The following is a 13,945-nucleotide window of genomic DNA, read 5'->3' on the forward strand; positions in this document are numbered from 1 at the left end:
GGTCCGCTTCAGAGCCTGGGATTATTTCAACACCAAAGGCGAGGTCCAAGCTCCCCATCCGATACGCAGGAGCTAACCCGAAGGATTAGACAGCCTTTAAGAAATGCTGTGAGCTCCAGCAGGGAGACTGAGCTGCCAAGACCTAATTCTAAAATACATCTTTGTTCCTTATGCTCCATGGGTGTCTAAATTATCAACTTTCTGCTGCTAAGCTTGGGGCTGGGGTGAGAATTGGGAATGCATAATGAAACGATATGAAAAATAAGAGCATGACAGAAACCTACAGAAAAAAAACCAAGTTTTGATTTCAGGGTGTCCTAGAGCTCAGAAAAGCTTATTTGTTAAATCCCAGCAATAACCGATAGCGTGTCTGTGGCAGCGCAGAAGCAAAGAGCGCGTGTGTGTGTCTGGGGAAAGGGAGCTGGGCAGGTTCTCATTACGCATCTTCTCTATCTCCTTCCTTCAGGGGAACGCGCTCAAAGTGACATTCTGGATTCATCTCAGAGAGACCATTCAACAGTAAAAGCAGCGTCCATGCATGAACAAGCCTGAATTTCCTGACAGACTAATGTACTATTTTCCATCTGAATAAGGGTGTATATCCTCAAAAGCCCCAATCGACTTTTCACCAGATTGTAATCACTTACACCGGAATGCAATCTGCCCCCTCTGCTTTTGAATGCAGAGCTGTCACAATGTTTTTTTTCCCGGGAAAGAAAATCAGAATGTTGTTCTTCATTACTGAGACAGAGAGTAGCCTTAGGTGTTAGTGAAGCAGCACTAGACCTGTAAGTACCAAAAAGTAAAGACAGAGTATTTCAAGTGAAGCTAAATCCTTGCCAAATTCTTCACTCTCATCCTGACATACGGAGTTTAGTGAAAGAGAAGGTGTTTTAAACCTAAAAAGACCTGTTTCTACAAACCAGCAGGGACAGCACACACATGTAATTTCTTCCATGTGTTATTTAGAAAGTTTAACTCAAGTAAGTATTTAAGCCTGTGACCTTAAACTTTCTTTCCTGACACAAAAGTTCAGTAATATACAGCATGGGGATATTTGGTGTGAAATGAAAATGGCCACAGATTTAATTAGAATGTAAGTTATTGTTAGCAAGAAAGGTCATGCTAAGAAAATGAAATTTCAGGAGTATATTAGCAACAACACTCCAGTGTTATTTGCATGTAAAATATATATTTTGTACTTGACATTTAAAAAGGAAATTGGAACTGTTTATAATGGATGCTTGAACACTTTTGTGTTCTTGTGCTGCTTTTGTTCACATTTTTGTGTAATTGGTTGGATCTCAGATGCAACAGTAGTTAAATTTTATTCTCTGTGCCCGAACGCCTAACTGATCTGGGAATTAGTTCCCAAAAGCTGATGTAAGTTGGAATAAAAAGCATACTGCAGTATAATCCTTACACGAGTACAGCTTCAAACAAGCAAAGATCTTGTAAGAATTCCTTATTTTAGGGTAATTAATCACTTCAGTCGGAGCAATTTTAATGGTGACCAAGACCCCATCTCCGTTTTGTTTATAGGGCACTTAAGTGCCTATGGAATGGAGGCACAGCTTTTCCTTTGAGAGAGTGCATGTTTTATGATCTGCTAATAAAAGTAACGGTGTGTCATACAAATCAGCCTAACTTCAGGGAAAGTGGGAGGTGAGGGAAAAATGCATTGACTTAATTGAAAGCATTTGTTTAAAATAAATCAATACAGTGGGTTGTAGCTTGAAAGAACACTCTAAATATAACGACACTGTGTTGTTGACTACAAAGAGGCATCTGCTAAGTCAAAAGAGGTTTTTACTGATTTCTGTACTCCTGGTAGTCCTGCAGAAGCAACATCATTGTGAACAATCTTACAGATGCGTCTTTGACTTTATCAACAGAAGTCACTACTCTTCAGTGCGCTACAGAGAGGATCAGATGTTGCTGAGAACAGAGACGGGAGAATGCCAAGGAGATACCATTTTGGTCTCCAGAATGCATACAGCCAGTAGAAAGCCTTAAAAAGTTTTGTCAAACCCAGCACCTAATTCCTGGCTGGAAATAACATACATCGTTTGTGGGGCATTTACTTATAAATTCAACAAACGTCTTAGTACAGATACCTCCCAGCACCCCATAACTCCACTGCTACGCAATCTCAGCTCTTCACAGTGGAAATGACGTCGTTACAGGGAACGTTTAGTCTTGGCCACGCTGGGATGGCAAACCAAATTACCCAAGCAAGAATGTGGACAGAAGTTACACTAACTGCCTGTAAGAGTGGCTTATGAAGCTAAAAATAACCCTGCGTATTAGCCAGCACAGCACAGAGGAACAGGGCCCCGTATGAATTACAGACACACGCTGCTGTCCTCAAGACCTTCCAATGAAAAAAAACCGCCTTTAGTTTGAAGCAAGCCTTCCAGTATCAACTGGAAAGGGTCAGCTGAAGAGGAAAATGGAGACAGAGACTTCCAGCCACTGGCTGCATTACAGGAAGATTTACCCTCCAGGCTCAGACTTCTCTTAATACCTTGGAAGCTAGTTGGGAAAATCTCTCTAGCCTGTTTCCAGATCCCTGCATTTGCAGGAGCCTTTTTAGCCTTAAGTAGTACAGCAAGGCTGTGCGCAGTACTTCACCGAATTTGGAGCTTCTGCCTCTGGATTAGGGTGAATTTTTTATTAAGAACCTTAACAAAACGACAGCAAATTCTCCGTATGCAAAAGACAGAATGAGTTGTATTATCTGCTGTATGACAAGCAGCTCTAAGTAATTGCTAGCAGTCAATCTGCCACGGTTGGTTTTTTTCTGCAAAGTCCCTTACATTCTTGCCAGCAGGTGAGCTTCTGTTTCAAAGACTAAGAGAAGCTTGTTTAAAGTCAGCTAAGTTGTTTTGGAGAAAGAAGAGAAGTGTACGTGATGGAAACACAAAAGAACAGGCTGTGGGGTTGTGCTGGATTCCGCAACATATAATGGTTTATAAACTAAAGCGCAAGCTACAAATCTGATGAGAATAAAATGGAAACACAACATTCACATTGTCAGTGTTTGTCACCGTTCCTCTTAACACGCTGTTCAGTAACACGCAATACAGAGGTTGTGGCCTGAGTTCATGCTGAGCAGGGGGATACAAAGTAATAAATGATTATTATAAACATAATTGGATGCAGTTTTTGGTGGGTTGTTCGGGCTTTAAGTTGAGCACAAAGATTTATTGGTATGCTGGGGCTCTACAGCTAGTATTTGCTTTGGGCAGTGATAGCGCTCCTGTCCCTCCCAGCCAAGCAATCACAAGCTGGTCCCCAAAATAAGGAGGAGACCCCTGACTTTACCTGGCAGCATCACCAATTCATAATCAATCCAGCTGGCTCCAAAAATCCTAGAAAGGTTTGGGTTGGAAGGGACCTTAAAGCTCATCTACTTCCACCCCTCTGCCCTGGGCAGGGACACCTCCCACCAGACCAGGCTGCTCCAAGCCCCATCCAACCCGGCCTCGAACACCTCCAGGGATGGGGCAGGCACAGCTTCACAGCTCGTGTTCAAAATTGGCCACCCGAGTTGTGGTCTAAACCAACTATTAGCATAAAGGCATGGTAATAAAGTCTGAATATTTTGCAACTGTAGTCTTTGCGATCAACCTTTTATGTATTGGCGCATTCTAAGTGGATATGCAAACTAAGCCTTAAAACTCAGTCTTTGAAAAGAAAGGAGTTATCAAAAGCAACGGAAATAAAGGTGTCACCCAGCCAGGTATCTTCCAAGCCAGTCACAAATACAATAAATTCTGTTGGGGCATCCTGGACAGATCTCTTCAGAACTGCAGAAAATTCCCCACCGCTGCTACAATGAAATGCCACTGTAGTTAGTGAGGTGATCTTTTTTTAAACTTGCTTTTAATCTATTCAGTAAGTAACTTGGTTTCATGCTATTTAAAAAGAATTTATGGCAATACCAAATGAAAGACTTGACAGACATCTAAACACATTGCACCGGAGTTATCAGCAACATTTGTGATGTCCAAAACATCAAGCTCCTCTGACAACCTGTAAGTTTTACCGTATCAAATCACTCATTACCAACTATGCTGCCTTTTAGTTCTTTAGCAGCCGATTCATGCAATGCTTTTTCCGTGATCGATTTTAAGTTCATTTAAGTTACCCCATTAAGTTCAATTTAAGTTACCCATTTCATCCTAGCCATCGTTTTCACAGACTGCCAGAACATTAGCCTCGAATATGCAGAGAACGCAGCTTCCAGAGTCTATCCTCGCTGTAACCAGGTTATGAAAACTTGTCCTGAACATACTAGGTTGAGCTTCTTTTCTGTTGACATCCATCGCTGCAGTAACATAAAGTGGAAGTAACCTAATTTTTGTTCCTAATAACGAATGAAATTTCACCAATCGCTATTCTCTTAGTCTTCTCTCACAGGCACAGTTTTCTGAAGCATGGTGGGTTGTTGTTTTGTTTTTTTTTTTCCAAATAACTTTTTCTGAGATAACATAAATAATCTCCTTTCCTAAAGGCATTTAATCTTGGGCAAAAGGGGTAAAGGAAAAAGCTGAGACGTGCTAATTCCAGCTACAGCTATGCTTGAATGTCAGACCAAGTCTGCTTTCAAAGCATCTAGGAGTATTACACAGCTAAGAGGAAAAGATGATAAATACAGGGCAAAAGTAAGTATTTTTGCAGATCAAGAGGAGAAAGAAAAAGTACTTTTCATATACATCTTCGTAAACCAGCAAAGTACTCAAATATCACAATAACAATTATAAAAACTAAAGTTATTATCAGCAGGAAAATCACTGCTAATAGGATACTCTTATACTTTGGAAAAAAAGTTATATACCTTGAATATTCAATTTTGGGGTGAGTGCATCCTGCTTACTATTAAAGCAAATGTTCCGAGGAGGGAAAATATAGGCTGCGCACAATAGGGAATTAAGGGAAAATGCCACAGCAGTATTCAATTTGCTATTAATTACTAAATGAGCAATGAAATATAAGATTCTGTAGTGAAGGGAAAGTAAGACCTTTGAGTTTTGTCAACAGTCCTAGAAGTATACTGATTGAGGAGTGATTGACGCCAGGTGTCACCGGAGCACGTAACAGATCAATACTTAACCAAAGACAGAGGTGCGTTCGAATCATGCCCATCGCTGAACGTGGAAATCATTCCCTGCTTTGGTAGATACACACAAATATAGTATTTCAACTTCCTTTAAACAAAAAAAAGGCTCAATAGACCAACTGTAGGCTCTTTATGCTGGTTGTTAACAGGATCCGTGCTGCAGGTGCATAATTGCCTAAAGCAATCCCTTCCAAATGAAATAAGGCAGTTTTACTGTTTGCTTCCTTTCTTCCTTTACCTCAACAGAAACCTTGCGTTTACCTTTGTCCCAATGGGAGGAAAAACTGCTGCCAGCAACTCAGATGGGACTGAACTGATGAACTGATTAGCATCCTAAAGTAGAAGGTTAGAAAGTGCATTTTCTATTACGGAGCAATTGCCATTGGAAAGTAATCTTGTTTATTAACTGCATTTTTATCTTCTCTGGAGGGTTCCTTGACATCAGATAATGGAATTTGCTCACTCTTTATTGTTTAAAACTATAATCATATCCAGAAAAGCAAGCATTTACTGTGTCATTAAACCAAGGTAGGGAGGACTGACTTCACAAGTGCTTGATGTCTTACAAACCTTTTTATCATTTCAATTAACATTGCCAAATGTTCTGTTTTATATTGCAGGCATAAATGAAGTTTTACAGGCTTTCTAGGTGTGTTTATATCCTAATTAATTTTAGCAACCGAGATGAGTAGCAAGAGTGAGACTACACAGTGAAAGCAGAGGAGTAGCTATTAAAGGGCAGGGCCACGAAAAGCAATTTAGTTGTCATCTACCCAGGGAAAGCTGCCCGAAGGTATCTGCGATATAGTGCCGGCACAACCTGTTCGCGTAAGTTTATCATTTCCAAACATCAGTTTAAAAGTTTTGGTGCTTCTTCTCCCTCGTCCTTTGACAAAGCAAAAAACGACCCTCACAAAACCATGTTTCTCCTTGCTTGTTCTCTGTGGGAAAGGGAATGATGCTGTAGCAAAGATGCATCTTCCTAGCGCTGAAATTCATCAATTTTTGCTATGTAGCAGAATCGCTCTGGCCAGGATTTAGGGTGCTTGCTTGTCTCTTCATCATTCTGCCTCTGCATGAGAAGATTTAGCACTGAGCTGGATCAACTGGAGCACATTCAGAGCACCTGCCATTTCCTTAGCATCAAGATGATTGCCTCGCTCGGATATTTCCCATCTTTAGTCCAGGTTTTCTCTCTCCTTTTGCCTTTCTGCATTCTTAGGAGATCCAGAAAACGTCGCTGTCTCCCCCCTGCCCTTGTACCCCACCCGCAAACACCACAACGTTCTGCATACGCTACATTTACAGATTTGGATGCAGGTTCAATCTGAGGGGGAAGACTGATTGATCTTAACATATTGGCAAACCCCAGTCTCAGGCTACGAATGAAAACAGTATTTCTCAAGTCGTGCGTTATTACTTTTCGTTTGTTGCTTATTGATTAACTGTCACGAGTAAGATCTCGGTTTTTAAAACGAGGCAGCTGTGGTGGTCTTTTTTTAAAAAAGTTTATAAAACAGAATATATAACAGCAAAGGCCAAGGTAAAACTAGACAGTATTCAATGTGGCATTGCTCTGTTTTAAAATCTCTGCTCACAATGACCTTGTAAAATATAGCATGAATTCATTTTTCTAAATCAAATGTTCATTCTCGTCTCAGGAAAACTTCCCATCGCTCTTGTGGAAATTGTACAAAATGGAAAGCTTCTCTTTTTGGTTACAAAATAGGAAATACATTAACTATAGGAAGAAAGGAATGCATTGTTTTAAAATGACAAAGAATAAGAGAGCGTATTACAATTAGAATCATAATGACATAACATTAGGTTAAAAAAAACCTTTGGACAAATTCTGAACGTTTTGAAAGTATTAAAGCACCTAGTTTCACCTATATTGAAAAGTTAATATCAGATTTTCTTTCACATATATACGTGTTTACAGTTTGCAGCTCTTGGAATTAACTTTTTGTATTCTTTTGCTTTTAATGATGTGTCAGTCATGCATTGGTAGTTGACACAACTAGCTGAAGATTGAATCACTGGTCTTGAGAGTTTCTCTTTCCGAGCGCCGAGTGCCACTCCACAGCTTTTACTATGGGATGCCACCACAAAGGCCACATAACGCAGATTATCTCAAAAAGCTCTGCACTCCACGTTTGCGTTGTTGTAATTAAAATAACTTAGCAACTTTGCAGCAAAGAGCAAATATTTATAGAAGATCTGAAACTCCCTGTGTTGTACGCACAGAAGGAATGATGGTGTCCCGTTTCCCCAGACTTTTCAACAACAGGCAGATACTGTTATTACAGATTTGTTATTTTGTCTCCCCTCCTCCCCAAGCTGTGAAATGAGTCCTGCAGCTTCAATGTGGTAGGCTTAGGATTCAAGAACGGTAAGGGCTGGCTTTCTCTTGCTGGAATACATCTCCCTCCTTTTAACAGTAGCTTGGATATTCTGTCTCAAAAAACTAGATTTTTTTTTCAGAGTAGTTAATTTAGTATCTTCCCTAATTTGTTGATAATTAAGAGCACATTTACCATGTGAGGCCCCTGAAAATTCATTCATCAAGAGAAATAGGTCAACCCTTACCAAGAAGGCTGCTTTTTTGTATTGAAAAAGGTCTTTTTGTTTCTCCAATATGCACAATAGCATTGGATATCACCATTGATTAACCATACATAGAATACTTGAAATACGGTGTGTGGCTGTACAGCTGTATAATGTGAGAGTTAGTAAAGCTAATAAAAGAGCGATTGTTTTCCATTTCGGGTGGTAACAATGAAAGAACATAAAGATCTGTCAAGAAATAATCAGAATAAGCCACTTTGGCTAAGAGAGCCAATGGTTTTTCACTTACAAGCTTCTTTAAGTTACTGGCTTTGTAGGGACCTCAGATATAAAACATCAGATTTATTAAGCTAAGATGACAAGTCAATGCTCCTTTCCATGGAATTTAATCAAGAAATTTCAGTACAAATCAACACAGAAAATGTTCTCTTAATTATTAACGCCACCTTGCGTAGAAACGTTCTCTTTCTGAAATGTTATTTTTCAGCTCCTTCAACTCTGGAAATCAATACATGGGTTGAGAAGCGGCTGTAGGCTGTGAAAGAGGCTCCCTCTTGCAAACCTATGGAAGGATTTATTTGAGGCAAACAAAAATAAGATGTTGGCAGTGGGCCTAATTCAGGAATGAACTATAGCAGAGAAGATGCTGATATTTATTATCTAACCTTTTTGTGAATTTTCTCTTAAGGATACATAAACATCCTCGGTTTCTCTGACAGATCCTGTCACAACTTTATCGAAGATGTAGGCAGGTTGGTTGGTTTCCTCGTTGTTTAAGTCAATGACCATCACATAATATTTTTTCTCTTAACCCGTAAATAAACGTTGGAACTGAAATTGATTTGAAACCTTATTCCCAGGACAACAAATGTCAAGCTGGGAGAGAAGAGATTTACTGTAATTTATTTATAAAACAAATGTGCTTTAGAAGCAGCCACAGGCTGACTCTAATGACTTTGCAGGAACTATGCAGAAACCTAATTGTTCATATTTAGTTTTGCCATACCATGAAGGGGAAGAAAAAAAAAAAAGGTATTAGTTTACCCATATATTCCTGGCAGATGCTGCTATTTAGAGTACGTTACGTTTAGCAGTAAAAGAAATCTCTGTCCTATACGTGGGTAACGCTTGCTGCAGCAGCTGGCAACAGCAGATACGCAGCACAATGTCCTTTGGCTCAGCTGTAGCACTGGCCGCATCTGCAAAGCCACCAACCAGCCCAAGGTAGGATGCGCCAGAGGAGACGCGGTGCCTTTGCAGAGATTTTCAAATGCTACTTCAGTGAAATTTTAGACCAGGTTTAAATGAGCTTCAGCAGCCTATTAATATTATAAAGCATTTTATATTCTCTGCACAAGAAGGTTAATCTTCCACTATATCCCGAAGTCCATTAAAACTATCCAGCTTTATGCCCCAGCAAAACAAATGAAAGGGCCCGAACATCTGCCTGTCTTTGCCCACACAGAAACACACAGATAGATCAAAAGGGACCTCTGGTCCTGCTCTTCATTCAGTGCAGGTAGCCAGAAAAATTATAGTTCTTATAACTGCATATTCTGCATGGAGAATAATTCATTAATGGGGTCATTTACTTCAATAAGCAGAGAAATTTTTCAGAACACACTTTGTGTTTTTCATACGCTCAAACTGCGTGAAGTTTTCAGGATAACTCCAAGAAACTTCTGTAGGCTCTGGTCCTGAGAAATGCACGCAGTAGATCAATCTCAAGAGGAGAGCTTGAAAAAGTCCCCCTGCAAGAGACTGTATCGCATAGAGAAGCCCAACAGCAATAAGAGGTTTTGGAGACTGCCAGGATGCAGACGTACAAACAGGAGTATCCCAAGTGTAACCCAAACCACGTCAACATGCTTTGATGCAGAAGCAGCTTTTCCCTGGGCTCACAGTGTGGTCTGGGGTAAAAATTGTCCTTAAAAGCCATCAGATTCCCCCATACCTGCAGCTCGGCAAACAGGAATAACTGAGATGCATTATTATCTGCTGAAAAAGTTAATGTTTTTAACCACTGAGCCACTGCACCCTTTGGTGATGCAAACTGGTATGAAACTCAGCTCAACTGATCTATTTTTGTTCTGGCTTACCCGTCCTTTCCAGCTCTGTCACACTCAAGCAGAGTTGCAACAATGAACTCAACAGTGATGCAGTTATTCTTTCATTCTCCAAACATCTTTGGAAAATTTTTAGTTGAATGTCTCCTTTTTTTTAATCACCATTCCACTCTGAAAAGCCTACTGACCTCTTCATAGTTCTCTGAATTTTTCTGCCCTGGTAAGCTACAGGTAATTCATTTTACTTCACAATTTCAACCCTGTCTCCCCCTGAGTAAAAGAAAAGACTCCATTCTACTTGCGATCCAAAGACAATGCTTTTCACAACTATAAAGCATTTGCAAATGCTACAATATGATTTAACATTTTAATGGACAGTGAATGATGGTAACATAATACTCATTCTACCCGTTGTTCCATATATTCTGCAGGTTGTACTATTATCTGTCATTTATCAAACACATAAAAGAGCATGTTTTCTTTCTCTGCGTGTACAAGAAACAACGGTTAAACTACTTGAGGCTTTTTTTCAGGTTAGAACATTTTACTGTACTTTTCCACAACGTGTACTTAGGGTTTTTTTTTAATAATGGTAATGTAATGACACTTGATTAAAAACAAACAAAACTGAACAGCCAAAAGCTCTTCTATAATCCCAAATGCAATTCTCGCCAGTTTGCTGTCCTGACACCAAGACTGGCTCTTGGTATCTACCATCTGCTTTTAGAAAAAAAAAAAAAAAATAAATTGCCCTAGTAATTTCCCCATAACTGGCATTTTTATTGTTTGTGCTTTCCTCATAAGGAAAAGCCAAGATATTTGGAAGTTTCTAAATAAATCAGAAATTTGTTTTTAAGAGCTGTGAGTTTTGTTTCTGCCTACCCAGCAACAGTTTTGACAGCAAAGTTTTAAGATCTGCCGGGGGTTACAAGGATGGCCACGCTGCATAACACCACAAAAATCAACAGCTAGTGTTTAATATATATTTCTGTCAGTCAAAGCAAATCAAGCTTTATTTCCATGAACTCAAGAAATTTCCTAAAGGTCAACATTACTCTGTGTGTAATGAGGTCATCCATTATGTTATATTGACTCCAGCTGCTTCAGGAATAATTCGCTTACCTCCTTTTTCTATTTCAGTAGAGCAGTTAAATTAGAAAGCGTGACCTGTTCATTGAAGGAAAACCGGTGAGAAGGACAGTGCTCCTCACCTTCCTACCCAAACAGGTTCTTCCCAGTATTACTGCACTGAACTGGGGGTTACAGGCCCTTTTGTATTCCCGATCCACAAAACAGTTGCCCAAGTCATGGACCAGGCAGCACATAACAACCAGCAGATTACAGACACGTCACTTCACAAGCACAGTAAGAGCCTTTACGAACGAACTTAAATACGTTCTGCAGATTGAGGGCAAAAGTTTAGTTCAATTTTCCAACTCCTAGCAGTGAGGAGAACTGTGTTTTTTAGAAGATGAATTAAATCAGAACCGGCAATCATTCAAAAAAAGATGGTGCCAGGTGTCCAATGCTTGGAGGAAGACGCCTTTCCTCTGCACCCCCTCTCTTGCCGAAGAGCTGCAGTTGAAACCCACGTTTCACACTTGTTTCATATTACAAGCAATTTTCTTTATATTTTGCTCTTTCTCCCCCCTCTTTCAAACAAAACGGTTAAAATTCACCGCCGAGAGAAGACACCAATTAATTGATCTTTCTCAGGAGTTCATTTCTATCAATAACGAGCTATTAGCCGAGTCACTGCCAGCCAGCGCAAGGCGGCAGACGTTAATGCTGTGCCATTAGTATGCTCCTTAAGCACAGTGGAAATGTCACCTGCGGATGGAAAAGCAGCAGCAAAAAAAGAGGAGTGACATTTCTGACAAAAGGAAACAAACAAAGGAAGGGGCTCCTAAACTTGAAAGTAAAAACTTTTCAGGTAAACTTGGGCTTAGATATAGAGAAGCGAAGGGCAAAAGCCAGAGTGGAAAATGCCAGCTGTGCCCCTCTTTCCCTCCCTGGCCTGGAACCTCTTACTCAAGAAGTGAGACTAACGTTCAACTAAAATTCCTGCTGTTGGAAACTGATTGTTACAACTAGTATTGTAAGACCGTAGCCCACCTAACGAAACAGTAGATGTATACTGTCTAGGAAAAAAAAAATTAAGTAAAATGTAAAACGTACAGCATAATGACTTACTAAATCAAATCTAACAATATTGAGGACAAAAGTCCTACTAAGTTGAAATCCATTACGCGTCGACATTTGTCTTCATTAATCGCCTTCAAACACGTTGAATCCTGCAGCCAGGATTCTCATTTCTGAGGAAACGTTTTAGTACAGTGTAACTGTACCTGTGAGCCAGAGCATAAAATCTGATCAGATTTCCTCTGATTTACTACCGCTAGTAACCCGACAGTTGGATTTCATTACAGGTCTTATTGTCAAAAGACAACTCTTGCCTTATTTCCCTTCCACTTTTCCCTTACTTTCGTATGACTGATGAAACAAAATGAGGAATGCAAGCAACACACCAGCCATAAACGTAAGAAATAAAATGTTCAACTGAAATGCCTGGTTTGACGATCACAGTTACAAGCTCGTCCATTTTTCTTATTCTTTGCAAACATTAAATCAAATAAGAGCTCTTAAAGCTTGCCGGTTCATAGTTACTCTTTGTCCAGCAAATACCAGTTTTGCTTCTAAGCACAAACTGGTAAACTGTGAAGGTACATGAAGCCAGGCTCAGGAAAACGTATTTCATTACTGAACAGCCAACATTTTCTTCTACCAAGAGGGAGCCTGTCCCTCCTTTTCCCCTCCTTCAAGACAAGCAAAGGTTTTGCTCCTAATTGAATTCTACAATTCAGAAAAGTGCTTGATGTACCACAGTTATGTTTTCCAGCACTCAGCTTCTCTACGCGTCATAGTAGACGGTGTCCTTAGTTAAACGAAGGCTAGGAGTACCCCAATAACCCAGGTTAGCCCTTAATGCGCCACGTCCTGGGAATATACAATCTGAAGACTATCAGGTAAAAAAACTCAGCCAACATTATGAGATAAACCCTAATTATAAAGTAAATCACAGACCATTTCATGCAATTAGCATTTTTCATCTGCTCTACATCGTGAACCCACAGGCCTGTGTGAACAGTGCAGTCCCGCACACTGCTCACATGAAGCTTCCCCCTGGAGGCGCCCACTCCGCACAAATATTTTTGTCTCGTTTCTTGCTGAGAAATTAATTTGTCTCCTGACCATATTAATAATTTGAAAAAAATATTTCTTCTATCCTGCTCAAAATAATTATAAATAAAAGACCAGCTTGAGGAAGTTCAACTGATTGGGGGAAATAAATACGTATTCTCTTCGAGATCTGGCGATTTCTCTTCAACTAAGTGACCCAACACACTGGCCCCGAAATGTCAGGAACAGAAAGCGTCTAATCAAAGCCTCCGGTCTGGCAAGAACAAATTATTGGCCACGGTTCATTCCGATATTCATGCACAAAAGTCTGTTTTGCTCAATAGCATTATTCGAACACTATTGTGGTACGTACACCACCAGCGCATACACCTAAAGCTTAGCTTCTACAGCCTCACCTCGTATGTGCCTAAACGCCCATTCTCCACGTAGGCCCAGGAGTTTAATCCATGTAACGATATAACCTCTCATCTGGTACTAGACTACCGAGATAGAAAAAAAAACACACACAGGGAAATAAAAATTACTCTATCCCCTTCCTCTGCACTCCTCCACATAGAGTATTTTTTATAATGTTTATAATTAAATAAAAATATTAGACTGGCAATTTAACACACTTGATTAAATTATGCTATTTCAATAAATGGAAAACCTGCAATCAGTATTTCTGGGTTTAACAACAGAGACTTTGAATAGAAACTGCTTCTGAGAATGTTCTTCCTCGCCTCCATCTTTGTTGTGCTGAAAGATCCATCATCTGATCTGCTGCAGAGACGAGCACTGCAGAAGGACACCAAGGGGAAACATAAACCTAACCAAGAGGAATTGGTTTAAAAATTGGTAAAAAGTATTAATCTGATTTTACCTTTCCTTTTTAATTTTTTCCCTGAGGTTTTCCCAGTTGTATTTGAGTAAATGTAACATGCAACACCGAACACCAGTAAAATGACGCAAGTTTCTGGTTAGTGTCACTCAGAAATGATTTGAG

The sequence above is a fragment of the Larus michahellis genome, chromosome 5 (genome assembly GCF_964199755.1).
Source record: "Larus michahellis chromosome 5, bLarMic1.1, whole genome shotgun sequence".
Classification (NCBI taxonomy): Eukaryota; Metazoa; Chordata; class Aves; order Charadriiformes; family Laridae; genus Larus; species Larus michahellis.